Genomic DNA, 23,508 nt, shown 5'->3' with positions numbered 1-23,508 from the left:
ATGTTTCGGCATAAACATGACTTTAAAAAACAAATACTTTTAATTTTTTTAAATTTAAAAATTTGAAAAACATTTATATTCTTTGATTAACATTTTAAATATATTTTAAAAATATACGTTACAGCTGGGATTCAAAGTTAAAACTCTATTTATTATTATTTAAATGCTTACAGGTATAAAGTGCAATTAATATTTTATAAAATCCATATAGCATTTAAAATGTAAATTTTTTGTTTTAGCTTTAACTTGATCGCCAAACAATTAGCCTTATTTAATGGTGGAAAAATAGCCAATTTAGCACCACTTGATACGCACCGCTTTCTGTGGCTGCTCTGCACCACCGAGTAACTCTAAGCTCGCACCTCTCACTTGTAATAACCGCAACTTAGTTAACTAAACATGCTGACAGCGGGCAGGAGGCGTGGCATCCCGCCTTGTTGTGCCCTTTAGCCCCTCAACCATGCAGCCCCTCCACCACCCCCGTCCAGGGCTCCGAAATGTGCGCTGAAGGAAATTGCAAACAAAATTGCAACTTCCTGTCAGCGACAAAAACTTTTGCTTGTGGCGCCAATGTTGCCACTTCCGTTTAGACACACACACACACTCGTATATGTGTATCTCTGTCTGCGGGAATCCTAAGTGCAGTCGGTTATTCATATGCAAACGCCATGCTGCCCCGTTTGCCATGTTTGGCAATCAAAATATTTCACTAAATTGCTCCGACCCCGGCAACAAAACTAAAATATTAAAAACATTTTTGCGCCAGACGAAAATATTTGACAAAACGTGACCGAGTCCGAGAAAGACTCGAGTTTCCAGCTATGCAAATAAAAATACGGAAAATAATAAAAGCATCGTTTTGCTCAGTTGGGGGCCGGCCGGTCAGGGCGAGAAAGTGTAAAATTAAATAAGAAATATAAGCAAACTGACCGCAGGGCTACCATCTTTCAGTGTCCCCCCAAAAATAAGTCTTCTCCCCTCTCTTCTTTTTTTCTTGACAGTTTACGACTGTTTTATTTGCCTATTTCTGTTGCTGCCGCTTTTTTCTGAGTTGCCTCTAAGTGTGCCATGTTTTGTTGACTGTTTGATTGAGCCAAGCAGATAGCACTGGCCGGACCCCCGAAAATATCTCCTGTAGGCTCAGTTGCCACTTCAAAGTTTTGCCACTGCTCGAAACAAACAAACAACCAACTGGCCGAGCACAAAAATTAAAAATAATTGCATAAAAAATATAACAGTTTACTTTCGGGCAGGCCTCTTTTTGGGTTGGTCTTTTAAACATCATAAAAGTTCTCTCCTCACAGGAAGAAGTTGTAAGTCTAATTTTTTTTTAATTCAATGATTTAAAGGGTCGTTGAACTCAAATAAAATAAAGATAATGCTTTGCTTATATTTAGAAAACTCATTTTTTTTTTTGCTATACAAAATTAATCAGAGAATGGTTTTACAATACATGTTTTAAGTGGCAACATGTCTATGTGCGGTCAAACTCTGTTAAATTTTGGGTATTAATTATTATTTTGTGTCAGTTTTATTCGTTTTCCGCATTTCCTGACCATCAAAATAACAATAAACAACCGCAATTATTTGAGGCTTAAAAATCTAAGCTTTAATGATAAAATGATAGAACAACAAAGAATCAAGAAGCGAGGGAAGGGTGAAGTTTTCATACTACAAGCGACGAAAAATGCAATTCGGCGATTCACGAGTGTCAATTGACCAGATCAGCGGGCACAATTGAACTTGTGGTAACTGTAGCTCAACAGCTGGCAAAGTGCTGCAGTCGGGCCTTAACCTCCAAGATAGGAGATATCGAGAAAAAGTACTCCTAGGTGGGAACACCAAGTAAAAGCACTGGTCTGGTATAAAAGACCGTGGCCGATTAGAAAAGGCAGACAGAACCTACTCTGATCTCGAAGTGACTAATTATACGAGCTGTTTCTTCAGCAGTGACAGACTGTTGCCCCAAGGGAAGTCCTGTTGCCTTTCTTAACACAGACCGTTGTCCTGACGAAAGTCTTTCATTAATACGGACCGGAGTTATTACCTGGCAAGGAATCGAATATGGGCGGCAAGGAATCCAAAGTATCCGACTGGACCACCAATACCACCAAGGAATACAAGGACGATATGAAGGACGTAAACCGGAGCCTGCAGATAGCTATTGGGTTACTGATATTCATTGCCATCCTGGAGGTTGTAAAAATGTAAAAACGCTCTGTGCAAAGACGCCGGGAGAAAATGGTAACCATTTGTAGTGCCTAACCGTGAATCAACAACAAAGATAAGAAAACCATACGTCCCAACCAATTCATTAACAATATAAACAAAGTAGAGAAAAGGCGAATAATTTCCATTTATTGCAAATAAAAAGAATGCAAAGTTCCAAAAATAATACCCAACTACAAACTGCAATGAGCCATTAATTGGAGTACCAGCTAGCAGCTAGCATTGGTGACCTGCCTAAGAGACCTTCTGTCTAGATTTTTCTGCATACGAAGTTGAAGAGAGCTATATCTATCTCTTCTCAGAATTGACTTGTGGACCTTTCCAAATGTAAAGTTGTTCAACCACACACAGCATATACAAGTATGGTTTCCTAAAATAATATGGCATTTAAGAAAAAAAACTTGATCAAAACTTGTTTTCATAAAAAAATGGGTAATTATCCCAAATAACCAACAAAACAGAAAGTCAACCGTTACGACATTGATTTTTGCCTCTTAATTGTGGGAGCCCAAAAATTTACCAAAAAGGTCTCTTCTTTCTATTTCTTGAACTTACGCCCGCGCCGAAGGTGTCATTCGGTTTATAAATAATTTTTAATAAAGGAAAGCCTACCGGCACATCCTCAATGTGTCACAAAAATCTTGACACCTTTCGACCAGCCACGTGCGACTCCTACAATATTTATCAATGACGAAAGCGGCGGCAATAAAAAAAAAGATTGGGCAAGACGAACGACATTCGGAGGAGTCGAAAACCACGCATTAAATTTTTGTTATTAAATATTTAATAATGCGTGTGCGAAGAGGAAGCACCTTTAACTCCTGCCAAGGATTTCGGTGGGCCAAACAGACGGCGTGTGTGTGTGTGTGCATTAATGGCCAAATTATGACGAAACGTACTTGAAATAGGGCCTCATAAGCTGCCGAGAACACCCTGTACTTGGCCTGAACAGATTTCCCATCGGCGGACATGCGTCGAACTTCTCTTCCTTCGTTTCCTGTGTATATAGAAGTTGGCCAAAAGCGCTGACAAGAGAGGAGAGCGTTCAGAGCCGAGAGAACAAATTCAGCCAGAGAGCAGAGAGCCATCGGTTAAATGTTGCCAGCAACATACAGATGATGCCAGGCTCAGGCCAAAATCAAAGTGGAGTCCCCCAAAAAAAAAGGGAAGAAAATACGGAAAGACCCCCGAGAAAATAATGATTTCAGCTGCTGCTCCTTTGGGGCCAGGCTCTGGCAATTGCTTTGTTGCCTGAGAACGTGATTCGGAGTTAGGGAAATACAAATCTTTGATTAATTGTTCGCCATCTAACATGACATACCATTTACAATGGCCACGTGCTCTTTAAATATTTATATGGATATTTCAAATGCGAATCCAAACTGATTCCCAAACTAAGTCGAAGGGAAGCTGTGCAGACAGGCATAAATCATTTACTCAAACAATCTGGGATACCAAAAAATAAATAACAACACGGAATGGACTTGATTACAACCGAAACAACAATCCAATGGGCTGGCTGGTATAGTTAATCTTCTTTTATTTTGAGGAAACATTACGAACAATAACATCAATATTGCGTAATAAAAAACGCAATAAAATTGGATTGTATACCGTTTAACAATGTTGAAAGTAATTTATAATAACGAAATGTAACCATCAGCTAAAGAATTTAAGCTCATCTTTCCAAGAGCTTAAGCATTTATCTATATTTTATTTTATTATTTTTAATATTGGAACATTTTTGGTTTTTAATGTGACAAATTCTGTGCAACTTTATTTTGTGGTAGTCAAATAATTAAAAGGCTCTTTAGATTTTTATTAAATATGTTTTAGTAAATGGAAGAAATTAAATTATAATTTTAGATTAATAAGTTTTAAACGGTCAAACTAAATTTTTATTGTAAATGACTTTTTTTATAGGGGAGTGTAGGGTAATTTGACGAGTAGGGTAATGTGACGAACTCGTCGAATCTCATATATGACGTCACGACAAAAATTCCAAATAAATGTAGTCGTCTCCCGTTATCGTGTCGACAATGTATTTACAGTAATATTAATAAGAAGTCCCGTAATTTGTTCGTGAGGTAATTTTCGCTAAAAATGTGGTGCGCAAACTAGCAAACCCATTCAATTTACTTGTGTTTCAGCAGTGCCAGAGCAAAGATGAGTAGACAATAAAATCAGGCAAATATATGCACGTATACATGAGATCTTTATCAACAGTTTTTGGTACTTCGCGTTTTTTTCTTTTGCGTCGCTTGAGAGTGACACCGTTTTTGCTCCAAGTCTACCTTGTAGGGTATCGTGACGAACTTTTTGTAGGGTATTGTGACGAACTTTTTTTATTCAAGAATTTTAACTGTTATCGTTGATTATTTGTAAAAAAAAATATAATAATACCAGATAACATTTACTGCTTAATTTAATTTTAAAAAAAATTTTCACTTTGACCATTTTTTTTTTGTAAGTTTGGGTATTATCTTATTACTTTTTTCTTTTCCGTATCGAAAATAACCTTTCCGTAAATAATATATAAAAAAATGTATTTTTTTGTTTGTAAAAGGTTTACACCAAACGCTGTGGGATTTGGCTACGTTGAAATTTCGAATCCAAATTTTTTTAGAAATATGCTCAGTAAATGTAAGCAACTTTCTGCTTTTACACTTTTAAAAAATATTGATTTTTGGAGAAGTTACATTAAAGAACAAATCGTTCGTCACATTACCCTACAACTTTTGAAAGTGCAAAAAAAGTAGGGTTCACGCCAAACGCTGTGGGATTTAGCTGCATTGGAATTTCGAATTTCGAATTTTACAGTGATATGCTCAGTAGATGTAAGCAACTTTCTGCGTTTACACTTTTGAAAAATATTGATTTTTACAAAAGTTACATTCAAAAAACGAATCGTTCGTCACCTTACCCTACACTCCCCTATATTTTTAAGGAATTCTGCTTGTCTATCTCAGCTAAATAGAGGAAAGTTATCTAAAATAGATTCTAGTTGTTAAATATTTAAGCCCTCTTGTTTATTTTCACCCCCAGAAAACTTTGTATCTTCCTGCAAACTCCCTTCTCTTTCGCATGGATATTATTGTTAACTTTTGACAGCTTATGCATCTGTTTTCATTTTCGCTTTCATTTTTATTTACCACCCTTCTTTCGCCCTTCCTGCCAACGGTTTCTATCAATCTCTCTGTATGCCATCCTTGTCCCACTGATGGAAGTAAACATTAAATTTGATTTGGTCACGTTTCCAAGCTTTGTTCCACTTATGGCTCATTTTGATACGGCATCTCGGGCGATCCACGCAATCTCAGCCCTCTCTCTTCTAGACTTCATCTGCATCTCTCCTTTCCCATTTGATGATAATGGACACATAGCCATCATAAAATAATTGACGCCTTTAATGGACGTGGATATGATTGTGGATGTGCATGTGGAGGAAGTCTAACTCTAACTCTTTAGAAGCCTCCCCTTGGAAAATGTTACAATTTTGGACTTTGATAAGTAATCCGATTCCTGAAGTTTAAGTACGCTTATACCAATTTTGTATTTCTCAAAATTCTAAATTGTAGTCGGAACACTTGAAAAAAAACTTAAATTACATTCAATATGATTTTTAAATTAAATTATTATATTTCTATAATAATCTAAATTCCAATTCGATTTGTAATACATTTTAAAATAAGATTACGTTGTATAGTAGAACACAAGTACATGATAACTTACAATAGGAATAACTTTAAAGCTTACGTTGTAATTTAAAAAACGTTTATAAAATATTATCTTTTTTTCTTAGCCGTTTTAAGCGTCAACACCGCAGAACGGGTTAAGGCAGCTGGTACTTAGCGCAAAACTGAAAACCAGTTAAGGGCCCTGGCCAAACTGGATGCATTCTTGCATATAAATTACATTCGAGTGCAGGTTGGCCGCTCCGGAGCAGTCGAGGGCCAAACGATCCCAAACGAGACAAGCCAAGGATCCGTCAGATCGGAAGATTAAAGATGCTGCATTGACAGCTGCAGCCGAGGACAAAAGAATTTATAAGCAGTTCCAGTTTATCTTTCGGGCCTCGGATTGAGACAATGTCTCAGGGCGAAACTTGACTTAATAGCCAAAAACCGGGGAGATGTGTCGGGGAGCTTGAAAAGCCCTGGCGGAGATTGTCAAAGGGAAGAGCTGTCTCGCAGCTTTCTGCAGACTTTTGATGACATTCTCCGATCCAGAGACAAGTCGAGTTGAGTTGGCAAGAAGAAGGCAGAAGGGGTAGGCAAAATACGGCAGCGAAAACGAAAACTTTTGCCTGCTGCTGTTCACTATTTTTCAATTTCCGTTTTGTGCATATGAAAACAGAATTGAATTTTAATTCCAACATTGCAATTGACACATGACAAGGATGCTGGCTCGCAAGGGGAGGCATTCGAATTGGAATGCATGAAAGCAAAATAAACTATGTGGCACAAGAATACAAATTGATCAAACACAAAATAAGGACGGGCTTCCAGCAGCACCAGCAGCAGCAGGAGCAGCAGCATCATCATAAAAAGTGGTTTCACAGCCACTCACAACTAACACGAGCCAGGATAAAACAAGGACTGGTCCCAGCTCTCCGGTCCCATTTCCCATTTCCCAGGAGTTGTCAGGGCTCATCAGTTCGGGGAAAGCGAAGCGAGGCGAACAATTTATGTGATGTGTGCCGATGGATGGAGCCCTGCCAGACTGGCTGGATGGAGGATGGAAATCTGCAAATCAAATTACAAAAATCATAGCGCACAATTTTCACACGGCAAGTGCACGGGGGAATTGTCGCCCCATCCCCAAGCGAAACCAATCCAGCCCCAGACCAAAGCCAGCCCAACCGGCCGACAAATAGTCAGACGTCAAATGATGTAATGAAATCAAACAGAAGCGGAAACAGCAGCCAAAGCCCAAAGCATTCGGATAGTTTCGACTGCATGAAGTGGGGATATACGCATACATATATGTTTATTTCTCGCAGACAGTCTTGCTTGCAAGGATTCCGCTCGCAAGGATTTTGGGGAACAAGATGGAATTTAAAGAATGATATAAAAATATGAAATTATAAAGATATTTTTTATGCCACGCCAAAATTAAACAAATAAAAAAAAATTCAGGACTCATTTCTCAAGGACAGGTTTCGGCAACTACTACTGTTTATAATTTTTTTTAAATAATTGATGTTTGAAAAATAAAAAACATACACGTGAAATGAAAATAAGCTAAATTACTATATTAATATTTATTTTTATAAAATTAAAATTAATTATTTATTACCAAACGTAAAACCATCTTAATCAAGACTGAATTCACCCGAAGCAGGCTCAACTGTAGTGACATTCCCCGGCCATGTTTGATGAACGACTAACTAGTTCAGCCCTTCGTCCACTCCTGGCTCTGGTCCTGATCCTGTTTTCGCCATCATCATCGTCCTTTTCGGCTCCGTCCGTGTCCAGCAGGCGGTCACCAGGGAACTCAACTCAACTCGGCCAATCTGCAAAAATTTGAATTTGAAATTTTTATTTATTTACTCTCCGATAAAGGGGGACAGTGGAAAGTGTGAAATTTGTACGCTGTGATGGGAGTGGGGCGTCAAAAAGGATTGGCATGGTGGTGATAATCCAACAAAAAACAACAAAAAGGAATGCTGCTTAAACAAATGAAGAGCGGCATTCGAAATTGTTAAAAGTGTGCGCCAGTTGTCGACCAAATCGAATGTGCATTTTTATTTGCTTTCGCCCCTCCGCACCCTCGTTCTCTATTTTGAAAATATCTAAAATATATAAAGCAAATGTATGGGGTCAAATCAAATTGAGTTGGTAAATATTTGAAATAAATGTTCGTTCCGGGTGTGTGTTTTAATTGTTGTTTGATTAGGTTTTGTTATACGTCCAAAAAATGTGCCAGCGAGTGCGAATTTAATTCCCCAAATCCCCACAAAGGAAATTTGTTCACAAATCTAAAAGTATTCAAAAATAATAAGAGGGCTTAAAACAATTTACATTGTAATAGACTATTTGTTATTCATAAAATCCATTTATTTAGAAAGGCTCCGGGAATGTAGTGCAGTGAAAATGGTAGCTTTGGTGGAATAACTTAAAGAACTTATTTAAACTAAATAAAAAGTAGATATTATTCACTTATAATACATATACTTCCACTTCTTGCAAGCAGGATTTATTAAATGTAAATCCTTTTTATTAAAGTCATCTGTTAATCTTATCCTTAATTCCAGAAACAGGAACTCGTATCTCCGCTGTAAAACAGCCCATCTTATTGATAAGTAATATTAATATTATTTTTCATCGAATTGCACCTGCCTCTGGAGTTCGTGCACCCAGGCTTTCCCCCCAATCCCAGTCCTTGGGCCGCCAACGATGTGACGTCATGCCGGCAAACTTACGCTAATTAAAATTCCCATTTAATTGGCATTGGCTGTTGTTTGTCTTCGGCTCGATTGCAGAAGAGGATATTTAATTTTATTTTTTGCTCTTTGCTCGCTGCCAACTGCGGCTGGATGTTTATTCAATTAAAATACGCATGAGGCAATGCGAGGATTGCTGACAATCGGACGGATGACAGAGTTGTGCCATAGGAATGGAGCCGGGCAACCTGTCAGGCTCATTGATGCCACACCAAAATCAATTTCATCGCATGCAGTCAACGCCTTTCGACCACTAACGAACACATCTACATGCACTCCAGTCGCACACGAGTCTCTCTATAGAGTGCACTGCCAAAAGATAGTCCAAAAAATATCTCTGGGAAAAACTCTATTAAAAATATGTTCAGATTTGAAAGCTTTAGTTTTTGTTGAGAACATTCTATTAAATTTCTATGCAAATGGCCAGGTTTAAAATGTTAAAGTAATGTTTAAAATTTTTTAAAAATGAAATCAGGAATGCAAATTGAGATTGAAAAATGTATTTTTCCTACTACTTAATAGCCTTCTTAATAACCTATATTTTGTGTTTTGAAAATTACTTTAAAAACTATATTTATGAAGTACAATTTCCCTAAAATATTAAAATATAAATAAATATATTTTGAGTGCATATTACATGTTTGTGTGTAAACGCCATCGACACCAACACGTTGACAGTTTATTAACTGACCGAGCTCGAAATATTCTTGACAGCCCACACACGCAAACGCAACCAACTGAGGAGGAGGATGTGGATGAGGCGGTGTTGCGGGCTGGCGGAGATTTCTGGACTCTGGCATGGCCCATTAAATGGGCACATTAATTAGTTGCCATTGAGTTGCAATGGACATCGTCGGGGGCTTTTCCCTGGGGTAATTTCCAGGCGGAGCAGAAGACAACGTCCAGCCACGATGACAATTGCAGCGACAAGGAAACTTTTTCCCTCAACGGGGCCACCCAACGAAACTGCAGTTCAAACTGCTGGCAAACAGGGGTAATCGGCTAGGGACGAAAATTGTGTTGTTGGTCGAGATAAATTCAATTAAATGTTGCTTACTCTAAACTGGTTATTGCTCTCATTGGAAGTGATTCCATGGAATTAGGTTGGAATTTAATTGGAAAGTTATGCAACTTTGAAAATAGGTTAGTTTCCAAAATTTTCTGTTAACTTGTTAACAAACTTTAAGTAATAAACTTAATTTACAAAGAAAGTATTCTTAAAATATTTTTAAAGTATTAAAAAAAATCATCTTTGGAATATATTTAAACATTACCCTGCCGTCCAACTCCAAAGTTTCGTAGGTAACGCTTTGTCCCCTTATTAAATACAAATTAAATTCAATTTGGGAACTCTTGAACTTTGCACAAGGCGCATCATAGAATATGTCAGCCAGTGCTCAATCTACATACGAGTAGTTAATTTTAGAGCACACATTTAATGAGTTCACCAGGTGTTCAGGGCATCCAAATCGATTTTGATGCCTGGTTTGTTCACCTTGTCTTCGACTTAGCGTCTGGCGTTGAGCACGCGCCGCTCGCTTCGATGATTTTGATGTGAAACACAAATCGCATTTAATTTACTGGAAATCAAAAGAAGAAGAAGACGTCGGATGAAATTTCCATAAAACATAAAAGTAAATGAGAAATAGAAATGGCATTGGCAATGGCTGGGGAGACTTTAGGGTCACACCTGTTGTCCCAAAAAACCCAGAACAAGCCGGGAATTGGCTGCAATTGAAAATAAACCAGACAAAAAACACAAAAAGCGAAATGAAAGGTGGGGGGTTGAGGTCGGCAAACAGGTGCTAATCGAAATATAATGTTTCTGGCGGCGGTGGCCCATAAAAAGTGATACGCCAATAAAATTTAATAATTTAAAAATGAAACAACAGCCAAGTCGAAGGTGTTGGGTGAGGGGACGGAGGGAAGGGAAGGTGGCGAAATATAATAAAAAATTCATGAGCGGAAAGCAGCTCAAACAAAAACAAACCAAACAAAGGAACAACAGGAGAAAAACGTGCAAATAATGAATGACGGACCAGGAAGGACTCTGAAGGATCGCGGGGCAGTTTGGGGTGGGCGGTCTTCTAGAGGTGTAAAAAGGGGGCGGTGCTGTGAGCGATGACAGCGAAATGACATAAAAATGAAGCGTTTAGGCCACTTAAAGGCGCATAACAAACCAATTGCCCCGGCGTCTTAAAGCCCATCAAGTATGCAACGATATGTGGGGTGGGGTTTTGGGTCGGGTTGGGGTTGGTGCTTTCCGAAAGGTAACGAAAGGTAAGAGATAGGGGCTGGTAACTGGGCTTATTGATTTGCTTGGCTGGTCACACAAAGCACTTAAGCCAAACAGCAAATAGTGTCGCAATGATAATTACAATGCCAACACTGAGAGTCAGCATGTGAGTCGAGCAATATTGTAATATCCCCCGTATATATACAGGTACATACGAGTCATATACACACCCAGAAAAATGATGGACAACATTTTAGGTCATGCATAGCCTAAAACATTTTTAATGGACTAAAAGTTCCTTTTTAGGTCATGTACTGCCTAAAAACTTAAATTTTTGGTATATTTGCCCTACTATTTAGGTCCCGTATAGCCTAATATTTTAGGTCAGTGTGGGCCTTAAAATTAATGCCTTTTACCTAAATAAATTTGCACGGAACTCTGATACCGTTTTGGCGACGCTATAATTCCCAACCAGTTATAGAGCGGCTTGCATGGTAACCCACTTCGATCGTTGAATAAAACAGCGATTTCACTGCTGAACAGTGAAGCCTCTTCGCTCGTTTTTGTGTGTTGGAATAATGACAACTTCTTGAAGACTAAGCCGATATTGACCTCGAGTTAGCTATAAATTTCTCTGTATTTACTTTATAATATGAAACATTTTTCAGTACAAATTTTTAGGCCAAAGAAAGCCTAAAATTTTGGATAGGGGTTTTCTCATATTTTAAGGCAGCCAATTACCTAAAATCTAGGCCAAAAATTACCCCATTTTAGGCCATTAATGGCCTAACATTTTAGGTCATACAATCCTAAATTTTAGGCCATTCAAGGACTTAGCTCCAGTTTTAGGCCAATTTTACCTAAATTCTAGGCCATTTTTTGACATTTTAGGTCATTTTTTTTTCTGGGTGCACAGATACACACTCACATGTCCGCTGGCTCGTCCATTTCTCATTGTATTTACACATTTTGTGTTTACCTTTGCATGACCAGTCCGTCACTTTGACAATCATAATGAGGCAACAGCCAAGCCAAGGTAGCACCGGTAAAAGCAACAACGTCGTCTACAACAAACACTCAAATGGCTGACAGCAGCAAAACTGACTGCAGGACACTGACACCCTAACCCAGTTAGAGATGGTCCTCGAAGGGAATGTACCAGACATTGTCATTGTTCAGGGCAAAAAATTGTCAAGACAGTTCAGGCGGTCAATCAAAATTTGTAGTCCAGAAATTGAGCTGTATATTTATAGAAATAGAAATTATAGAGAAATCTGTATTTCTCAGGGAAATAAAGACAACCATTGAATACTGGAAATTTACTATCAGTTAGTAGCGTCTATTGTCTTCATCTAAAAATAAAAGTTAAATCTAAAGTCTTGAATCTCATATGAAGGCAGAACTAAAATGTAAACGTACAAATAGTACCCAAATTGCATATATCTCATTTTTATGTAAATATATTATAGATAGTAACGTTTTTGGGATTTTTGGGGGATAAAAATGGTAAAAGGTACAGGGAAATGTGGTATTCAAAAAGTATTTAAGAAAAACTTTGTTTTCAAATACTTTCCCCCACAAACAATTTTTGGATACGCTATCGGAATTTCATACCATATATAATCTCATAGATAAATTGATCCAAAATGATATGTAGGGGAGAGTGGGGGAATTTCGTCAGCATTTTTTCAAAGCTATTTTTTGTCCATCTTGAGACACGTTATCATATTTCTATTTTTATTGTTGAATGCGGTTAGCACCAAGCTTTAAAATGTGACATTCCCCTATTTTTTTAATTAGCTTGGTGATTTATAAAAAAATAAAATGTAAAACCAATATACTGGGGCAATCTCACCACACAGGGGGGTAAAATCACCACACAACTGGGGAATTTTCGTCACCTGAAAAATGTAGGGAGTTTAACGCCTGAAAATATGCTACACTGATCAAGCGTACCATTTTTGTTGACGTCCTATATTTGTTGCTGCTGCTGGTAGTCTGTTCGTTAGCCAGCTCGTCAAATATAAAAATATGTATTTAAAATAGGTGCGAATTTACCCTTAGCGTAGGGTGGCGAAATTTCCCCAGACCGTACTTTTTTAGAAATAATTATTTTTCTTGCGAAATTAGGCGCGAAGTTAAAAATCACTGACGCAGAAATGCACATTATAGCACTGTGTATTATATAAAAAATCGTGTATCTTATTCCTTTTGAATTGTGGCATACAGAAAAAATTTCGTCGAGAACTAAATGTAGCTTTTGAACTGTTAAAACACATTTAATATTATAGCTTAAATATCTTGGCCTTCTGTGCAAAACAAATGCATTGGTTGTGTCTGGCCGTCTTGAAGGACTAAAACAAAAAAATTATATATTTTTACGACTTATGGATTCCGAGATATTGCAGGTGACGAAATTGCCCCTGTGACGAAATTCCCCCACTCTCCCCTACATTTTAAACGACCAGAAACAAGGAGAGCTCCAACAAGAAATCTTATCCATATTCCCCTATATAAATGTATATTTTCTAATCCCAACCATCCCAAATATTATTTTCGGACACTCACGCGTGTCTCACGCCTTTCTCTCTGCGAGGAATAACAAAAACATTGCCGCTCGTTGGCCCGGCCAAAATGTCCTGTGTGTGTTCTGCGAGTGTCCCTATACGGGTCCTGTCGAGCGTTATAACGATGATGGCTAACATGTTGCCTCATATTGCTGTGGCTGTTGTTTTTGTTGACTTTATTGTTGTTGCACTGGCTGTTGGTATTTGTTGTTCAGTTGACCAAACCAAAGCAAGTAAAGCTGGCAAGCAAATCTATGTTCCTTGTTGACTTTTGCTTTTATTTAATTTTGTGGCAAGGTGACTATAAATACACATTTACTGCTGCGTGCGTTGGTGTGTGTGTGTGTCTATGTGGGAGCAAATAAACTTTAATTGTTGCAACCACAGCGTGTCCTGGCACCTGTTCATATAAGCGTGCCTCCCCCGACTCGCCCTGTAGATGTAATGCTTAAGTTAATGCGCTGTTATCCTTTAACTGCTTGGGCGACTCACACACACACACACACGGGATCCGTAGAGAAAGACACTCGCATACAGACATACGGACATACACAGACTCAACTGCAGTCATACATATTCATGTTAATGTCAGCGCATAAATCTTGCAAAGTCTTCTAACACCTGTCAGCCATTTTACAAGGTGTTTCCACTTAATACATCGACACACGCACACACACAGCAGCAGGAAGGATGTGCCACTGGGTCGGTGTGAGTGCGAGTGTCAGTGCGAACGTGTGTGTGTATTGGTCTGTCTTTGCCTTTGTACGCCATGTGTCAATGTGTCGCTCATGTGTCCAGCTCTGCGTGTGATATTGACAGTTGCACGGGGCGCCTTTGAATCGCTCCGGCGGACGGAAGGAAGAATAAGGACCTCCCTCGACCTAAAATGTCCAGCACACTCGAAAAGATCAGTGCTTCTTTGACAGGATGTATACGGAAATAAGATCCTTACCTTTGATACCAAATGAATATACCAAAATGAAAGGTGTCTAAAAGTATGCAATAAAAATAGAAAGTGTATTTCAGGACTCAAAATGTAAATATAGTTGCTTACCTTCAAAAACCTTTGTTAGAGATTTTTAAAAGCTTGTGATCTAGAGAAATATTTTTTGTGCAGTGTAAAGTTCCGCTTGAAACTTCCTCTAGGGTCATATGGCAATTCGAAATGAGAACAAAATAGACGGTTTTCTCGAAATTATGGTAGGCAAATGTAGGGGAATCTTGAGCTTGGATTTTCGATGGTGAGTTGAGGTAAACTGCGGACAAAAGATGAATGGCAGATTAAGGGGGCGGAAATCAGGAGAATTGAAGCAACAGGATCGGGCAGGTAGAAGGACAATGACGTTGACATTGATTGAACGTTGTCCACAACAAAACACAGGCAACCCACTCCTTTAATGGGCGGAATGAGCGGGTGGGAAGGTTATCCGGGAATAGGAAATAAAAGGCTCAAATGGTTGGTTGTTAGTCACACGGTGTTGATTGTTCTACTCTAGGCAATCATCGGGGTATCGTTGACGCCTGATGAAATGATCAATGATATTAAATGGTGGGGAGGCTCTGGAAAAGAATGCGAAGCAGTGGGGTAACCTACGTTATTAAAAAAGATTTAATTAAATTGTTTAGATAAATTGTAAACTTTGCATTCCAAAAGGACTTTCTTGCCAAAAAGGAGTTTTAAAAATATAATATTTTATATATTATTTAATTGAGAATTAATTGTATGAAATTGATTTTACATTATCCGTTTATTTCTCTGATATTGTCTTTAACAGCTTAGTAATACTATACATGTAGTTATCAACGGATTTCACATTGGATTCTAATGCATCGAAATTGAATTGTTTGCTAATTAGACAGACATAACATAAAAGACCATACAATTAATCATCGATTTGCAGCTCTGTAGTGTTGCCGAATTTCAATGTCCCACCCAATCAGCAAATAGCTCCCGGTGATCAACAATTGCTAATGCGATTTTGAGTCAGAAATGTTGCCACTTTCCACATTGTGTTGCATAAATTCCATCATAATCCAAAAGTAGTCCGGCTTATTCAGAACAATATCCTGCCGAATAGATGCGAGAGCGAGAGGAAAAGCTTAAGCTCTCTCTCTGTTTTCCCCCATAAATAGTGCATACAAATTTCGACTTTCCGGTTGCAGAATAATCCCCGATTTACCCATTGTTTTCGGGGGTCAGAGGTGGCGTTGGTTTATTTTAATTGCCCGGACTCCTTAATTGTTGAAATATTTAAATTAGTTTGCTGAGAGCTGTCCTCTGCTCGTTGATTTTGAGTGAGCAGGTGCCTATGCATGTCCGCCCTCCTTTTTAGGGCTTAGCTTTCCGACTTATTGTATCCTCCGGATGTGTGTGGGTCTCTGTGTGGGTGTCCCTGTGTGTGTGTTGGCCATCCATTAAATTACATTGAACCGCACCCAGGACACAGACACACACAGGTGCACGCTGGGGACACTTTGTAGCGAAGGCAAAAAGGACGTTGGTTCAAGTTTTTGTATTTAAGACGAAATAAATTGGATTAGAAACCGCAAAAATCCAATTGTCTATTGTGGTGCCACTGCTGAGAAAGTCAACGGAGAAAGCAGAAAGAAAGGGGCGGGGTGGGAATAAGGGGGGCGGGAAAGATGCTTAGGTCCGGGGCCCCAAAAGAAGCAAAAACTCAAAGCGAGGGCCCAAATCAAAGCCAAAATACAAATTCGCTCGGTTCACATTCGGGGAATGGTCTTAAAATATTTAGCAAGAAATTCTGCGACTGTTTTGTGTGCCGCTTTCTCTTTATGTGCGCCCTCTTTCTCTACTCCCTACGTGAGTTTGATTCGCTCTTTCTTTGGGTACACGGTAATGGGGAAAATCAAAGGTATATGCTTTATGTGACTTGGAAAAATCGAAGTCGATTATTATGGGTAACAAATAAATATATTTTTTTAAGAGCTCTAAGTAAAACTAATATTTTGTCATTACCAGCTGCAATATAAATAAACAAATAAATTGCCTAATATATAGGGTTTATGTTTCAAACCAAAAAATACTATATTTTCAGTAGCTTTGATTTATAGAAAATTACTCATAATTCAGATAAAACATTTTATAAGTTAAAACTAAATATTTGAAGTTTTCAATTCAACCCTTTGTAAATATTAATGATTGATTTATAAATTTTGTCTGCTGGGTATTTCCATACCTAGAAAGTTCAATAAAATGTAGTGAGCACATCTCAGTCGATATTTGTGACCTGCCATTCTGGCCTGTTTTTCTGTGTTGTATGTTTGTATGCAAATCAAAGACTAATTGGATTTTTAAGCTCAAACTGTCAATGCTTGGGCCGAACTCAACTTTACATGGAACTGGGAACCGTAGCTCGCTGGTTGGATGTCTGGATGTCTCGATGCCTCGTCCGTCCGGTGTTTGTATTTGTGCACCTGACTAGAAAGATACAGAAGGCGGGGGGGCGGAAAAGTGGGCGGGGTGTAAGCAAAAACCGTTGACAAAGGTAAACGTAACGTTCGACGAGCGAGGAACGACGACCGTTTGTATATACTACGGATTTATGTTTTTAGGTAAACGATTTAAGCTGCTAAAGCAAACAATTCCTCATGCAGCTACAAAGCGTCCATTGAACCGGAGAATTGGTGGTGCAGGATGGCATGGGTGGCCCCAAAATGGGTGGTGGGTTAAAGTGGGGAGTGGGCAGTGGTGCTGCCGACGGCAAATGATAGTGGGCTAATGCCAGACTAATTTGATTCTATTTAAATCTCATTGCGGACATCAAGCGAGCTGGCTTAAACGGCCATTGATGCCTGATTTTCCCAGTGGTTATCCCATGCCACCCCCTCGGGCGTTGCGGTTTCATTTTCAGTTCCAGTTCCAGGACCCGCATGATGCGCACTCATCACGTAACAGTTCTTCCCGACCCCTCGTCCGAACGAGTGCCTTGAGTATCTTTTCTATTTGCGTGAACGCAACTGCCAGTGCCCTCACCCAACGCCCTCTGAACACTGTCCTTGCCAAGGAGGCGAAGAGCACATAGCAGGACACAGGGCAGGACAAGAGGATGATACTAGTGGAGGGACATGGACACGGGGACTTTGGGCAGATATAACAAACACTTGAGCAGCGCCAGAGAACAGAGGCTCTATCTACGTCTCTTTCATTCTATTACTCTGGAGTGCGATCTAGAGGACATTTAGGAACATTAAGCTTCCTGAAAGGACAAAACACTCAAAATTTCACAAACCAATATATTTTTGAATAGATAATTATATTCGTCATTAAATGGAGCCGATTTTTTCGTAGAATGTCTATAAAATTACAAACAAAAAAGAATTTTATTTCAACAAAAATATTTTATGTCTGAAATACATAAATAGAATACAGAAATAGACAATGGATAAAATTACTAAATATTTGAAAAAAGTTTCGTACAATCCCAAAAAAAATATGTTTAAATCTTTAATTTTAAACCTATGACTTCTTTAAAATACAGTGTTATTCCTTCATATTAAAAAATATTTTGAAGGCAACCTTTAACTATATTCTACTATACTACTAATGTACTACAATTACACAATCACTGTCACCTGAAGAATTTAAAAAATTGTGCAATGCTTTTACTCTAACGCAAAAATTAATATTAAAAACCTAATAATTGGGAAAGAAAAATAAAGGTGTTCGCCCAAATCTTTTTAAATTATTTTCTATATTTTTTATAGGAATCCCTTTGAGCAAACTTCCTGTAGGGTACTCCCTACTGCGACTTCGGCTCACCGCCCGTCTGCCATCTGCTGTAGTGCCTATTGCCGTCCCGAAAAATCGTCAAGTGTGTGACAGTGACACACTTGGTGGGCAGCACACTGGCTGCAACAACATCTACAGCAACAGCAACTACAGCAGCTGACATGGTAGGCCACCCTCAGTTGGCTATTTTCGGCTGGGGCCAAAGTCAAAGCCGCACAAGGACATGTGTGACACTTCTACACGAGATGGAGGGCGAAAAACCATGGGAAGCCCATTTTATGGATCTCGAATGGGAGCAGGGGTGGATTACAGGGGGATGGGGCAGAGGCTTTGCAATGCAGACGTAAATAATACAATAGACACCTTCAGACCCCACAGCTTTAGCGCTTTACGAGGCATTCATCATTTCCACCGTGGCCCAGAACCTTCTCTTCGATAACGTATAGTATAGTAAAGTATATATGGGGAGTCTATTAATTACACATGTTGCGTCAAAAACTTGAAATAACTTGCCATTTATTTTTATGATTTCACCCGGTCTCGCATTTGCTTTGGCCAGATTTCTTTTCTGGCAAGCAATGTTTTCAAGGACCAGCCTATAATAATAGAAAAGGGATACTGTCGACCAGAAGATACCAGTTATAAGAAGCTAAAACTAAAGGAACAAATTTACACTAAATACATACAAAATATAACACATTTGAACAACTATAACAAAGGTATAAAAAAAGGCTTTCCTCTTTTTCATTTATTTAAATATGAAAGATTTAAGAGACTGATTGGAAATGTTGCCCTGGGCACACATCCAATGGGTGCTAAAATAATCGGCTTCAAAAGAGCTGGGACCTTGAGGCCCAAAAATAAAATACCAATTCCCCAATCGATGCGAGAGTGAGAGGAAGCCATCTAATAAGTTTCGCGTCAGTTGGCGCTGAAATATGTTTGGGACTCGGGCCGAAAGTGCCACATGTTGGCCCAAAACTTGGCCGGCAACTGTTGTCCGAAATAGCCGCATTTTTTCTGGCCAGCTCTCTTTGGTCCTCGATCACGTGCCGGTCGCCAGTTGTTGGGTCTCCGGATGGGACAGGATCGGGCCGGCTAATTGTGTGAAATTTCATTCATCGGCCTGCATGATTCCCTGAAATGCAAGCCGCAAAATTAAGTTTTAGTAACCGAGCGAATTCTTAACGCTCGACTGAGCCCCACACCGCAACGACAGGGCAGAAATGTTTTGCTCTCTGTCGATCTTGGCAGGAAATTAAATTCGATGTATCGCCCAAGGTGGAGAGGTGAGGGAATGGAAGGAGGAGGGATCCAACTTGACTGGGCTTTTGTTTTTTGCTCATTGCCTACGGAGAAGAGCCTTTTGCCAACTGAAAATTCATGCGGCTTCACTTATTTATGCGTACTCTTTAGAAGGGCCATGAATACTTTTGGCATAGATTTGTTAATAAAAGTTTTATAGATTTATTAAATTTTTAGTTTTTTTTTAAACAAAGGGCAAAGATAAAGCCAGGGTAAGTAAAGGGTAAGGTACCTTAAAAAAATCTATAGTTTACCAATGATGTCTTATTAAACTTAACTTAATATTTATAAAATAAATATTACCATGGAATTACACATATTGGGACTGCTACAGAAATCTCTAAGGCTTTAAAGTCTTTCATAAAAGCGTCTAATTGTATATAATAAACTTAATATTTTTCAAAATTATTTTTATTTTTATTGAAGAAGTTATTATGGAAAAAACAGGTTTCTTTACCTTTCTCTCAAGAGTATCCATCCGTTCGCATTGGGTTTAGCCTGGACCTCGTTGGTTTGCCCTTTTTGTTTTTTGTTGATTCCTTTGGTCTCATCTTCGCTTTCTGGTTTATTTTCTGCTAGCCAGTAAATAAACCGGAGATGACTTTGCGGTTTTCATTGTGAGCTCAACTGGCCTTCTCTGTGCGAAATAGAAGCAACTGAAACCGAAATGGAGACTAGCACCGTCTCAGTTTTTGGCCGGGATGCGGCTTGGGCCCTGGCTGCGAGTTTGGAAGTTCGGATGGGTTATTATAATTACTGCTCCCTGGGATACACTTAACTGGTTGCAGCGTCATGAATAAAATCACCGCAGGATGTGCATCTTGGCATTCTCGGCAGGCTCGCACAGGAAGTGCTTGACTGACCCCGAAAAATGCAGATTGAACCGACTCAACTTAACTCAGACGACCATCGATTGACTTCCAGCTGCAACTGCGCCCCGAATCTCGGAATCAAGTTGAGCGAAATAAATTGATTTACATCTGAAAAGGGCCCATCCTCACATCGATCAAGACTGCAAGAAAAAAAACTACAAAAAACTATTTTATTACAGTATAACTTATTTTTATTTATTTCATAAGGTATTTGCCTTGTGATTTTAAATTCTCTTTGGAAAAAGGCATAGCTCTTTTTATGTATAATTTAAATAAATAATATTTAGTTAATATATTTCATTTAGGATCCAAATAAAGCCAGGTATTATCGTTTTTTCCCGTGCAAATGTTTCGAGGCCAAGAGGAGCTGAGCCCACGCCAGACAAGAAAGGCCACTTTAGCCAAAGAATTGCCAATGAACTGTAGATGAGCTCTGGACGGAGTCCTGGATCCCGCCCGTCTCTGTTCTCCTTTCGGGCTGGCGACAATAAGTCATTGTCAAGGTGCTGAAAACGACAACGACAGACGGAGCAGATGCCAGGGCTTTTGCATGTGGGCAGAGCCGGAGATGCAAGCAGGTTTGCCCACCTACCTGACGACTGACTGCCTTGCACTTCCCGGCTCCTTTCCCGCTCCCTGTTGCCTGACATGGCAATCCAATGAAGTTAATTAAATAAAAATAAAGAGACAGCAAACGGAATTGCAATGGAGCAACAGCGACGTTGAGAGCGAAGAAGAATGCTCTGAACCTTGGATCCACAGCTCTGAATGTGGATGCACTAAAGGTGCGGCCGAGGAGTGACAACAAGCCGAAAAACCAAGCAAAATAAGTATGGAACACACCGAGATTCCAAACTTACGATACCCATTTCAGAGACTTGTTTCCATTTTTTATCCAAAATAAATTATTTCTTACAATAAATAGTTTAAAATAGATATATATCTATTAAAATGTTGGGATAAATATTGAGAAACAGAAAAAATATTAATAAGTATCTATAGAAAATAAGTAAAAGTCGAAGAACCTTTCCAACTGCAATTACAGGGTATACGAAAATAAAAGAGAATCACATGCGTTGCTAAAGTAATGTTCGCGAAAGGAATGAACCGAGTTCGCCCACACTCCGTTGAATCCCAGGCAATGTCAGTTGCTGAAAATCTTGCCAAGTAGATCACATGAACGAGGAATGCCAGCAGACGCCCACTTTCATGATGCTGATGACGAGTGGGCTACAGCTGGAGATTTAGAAATCGGGGTGGGACCAGGATAGACACGGATCAGTAACTCCCACATAATTATGAGCTTGAAGCCGAATGCCTGGCTCGAGAAGAAGAAAGCATAACTAAGGCCTGAAATGGATTAAAAAATCCATAAATCTTATGCAGATTTCAGGAAAAATCGTGAAAGTATTTGTTTGATGTTAAAGCGTTTTTATATTTACAAAAAAAATATAGGTAACATAAATACAAATTGATTTAAATATAAAATTCTGTAAAATTTGATGTCAATTGCTACTCAAAATTTCTCTATTCACATACCTATCCTAATTTATTTATTATTATTTTTGTTGTGGATACAAACGGCATTTAGTATGCTAAATGATTCCAACTGTTTGCCAATTGCTGCCATTCGCTGACACCTCCAAGTGCCCATTAATGTCAACTCAATCAAGGAGAATGCGAAACTCAAAAGATGCGCTCAACAATAAGGCGATTAAAAAATGGGTAACCGTTGGCAAAAGCCCTTCGATGAAAGAAATAAAGGGGAGGAGTAAATGGTTTTTCAGAGAAACTTTTTTTCTTTTTTTGACAACGGAATGACAGGAACAGGACTAGGGTCGCGATATAGATAGAGGTTGGGGGAAAAGGGACAGTTTAAGAGGCAACCCTAATCAGCGCGCGGAGCACTTGTGTTCGACGTTAGACGTCAATTAGGTGGCCATGTACCCATCGACAGGGCTCCCGGCCAAAAGATCAGGGAAGGGGCGAAATTTGCATCAATAAACGCCAAAACCATACGCAGATGCCAATGTAATAAGTGCCAAACGAGTATGCTCCATCAGCCAAACGAGTCGCCGAAAGTGGGAAGCTGGGCAAGGCAGACAAATTGGCTTTTTTCCAGCCAAAAATGTGTTACTACTAAATAATCAAAACCTTAAATGATTTAACAGTATTAAATTAATACAGTAACTTATTTCGATCGCATATGACAAAGTATTTAATAGCCCTTATTTAATTTAATTGTTTAATTGTTTAAAATAAGTGAACACCCTAAAAAAAAATTGATACGAAACGATGATGATGTCCATCCGCGACGTGCTTTTTTTTGTGTGTTCATAATTTTTTAACAAATTTAAATCAGAAAATTTTAACACTTATATACCTATAATCTAGCTCCTTTCTGCAATCTGTGGTGTACAGCACTGAAAAGAAGTGGAGCCCGTAGTGGTCGGGATCCTGCTTTTTGAAGAACCTTTTGCATTTACATGTCAGGCCCAGATGTCGACAATTAAAGCCGGCAAGGCGACCGGGCTTGGCTGGAAGTCAGGAGCAGCTACGTATAGCGATTGGGCTGGGAACCGGGATAGGAGTGCGGATTTTGGGATTGACCCATACCCTTCCCGGTGGCGAGAGGCCATTGAAACAGCATTTTGACAAAGTGGCTGCTTAATTTTTCAATTGAACGAGTCGAGGCTGTTTTGGGGCAGCTGAATGCAGACCGCGTCGAGTGGCAACTGCTACCACAGAATGCTGTCATCCGACCGGCGATATGCGAGTGGGTGTGGCTGAGAGCAGAGTGGACCAAAAGTGTGCACTTGACTCACTCTAGAGGCGAACAGAAAAAATCCCACATACAAAATGCACACTTGATGTTGTCACAACCAGTCGAGGGATTTGTTTCAACGATTGAAATAGCGAATTAAAGATGCTCTCTGACTTAACTGTATTTAAATTGGAGTACTAACTAATACCAACTCTAACGATTTCCAAAAACTATTTTAAAGTATTCATAATATTTATTATTTTTATTAATATTTGTTTCCCTTCATTGGACTTTGGTACATTTTCAAATATTTATTTATTCACAAAGCTGTGAACTT

This window comes from Drosophila takahashii, chromosome 2L (assembly GCF_030179915.1).
Source record: "Drosophila takahashii strain IR98-3 E-12201 chromosome 2L, DtakHiC1v2, whole genome shotgun sequence".
NCBI lineage: Eukaryota > Metazoa > Arthropoda > Insecta > Diptera > Drosophilidae > Drosophila > Drosophila takahashii.
Note: the sequence above shows the minus strand (reverse complement) of the source record.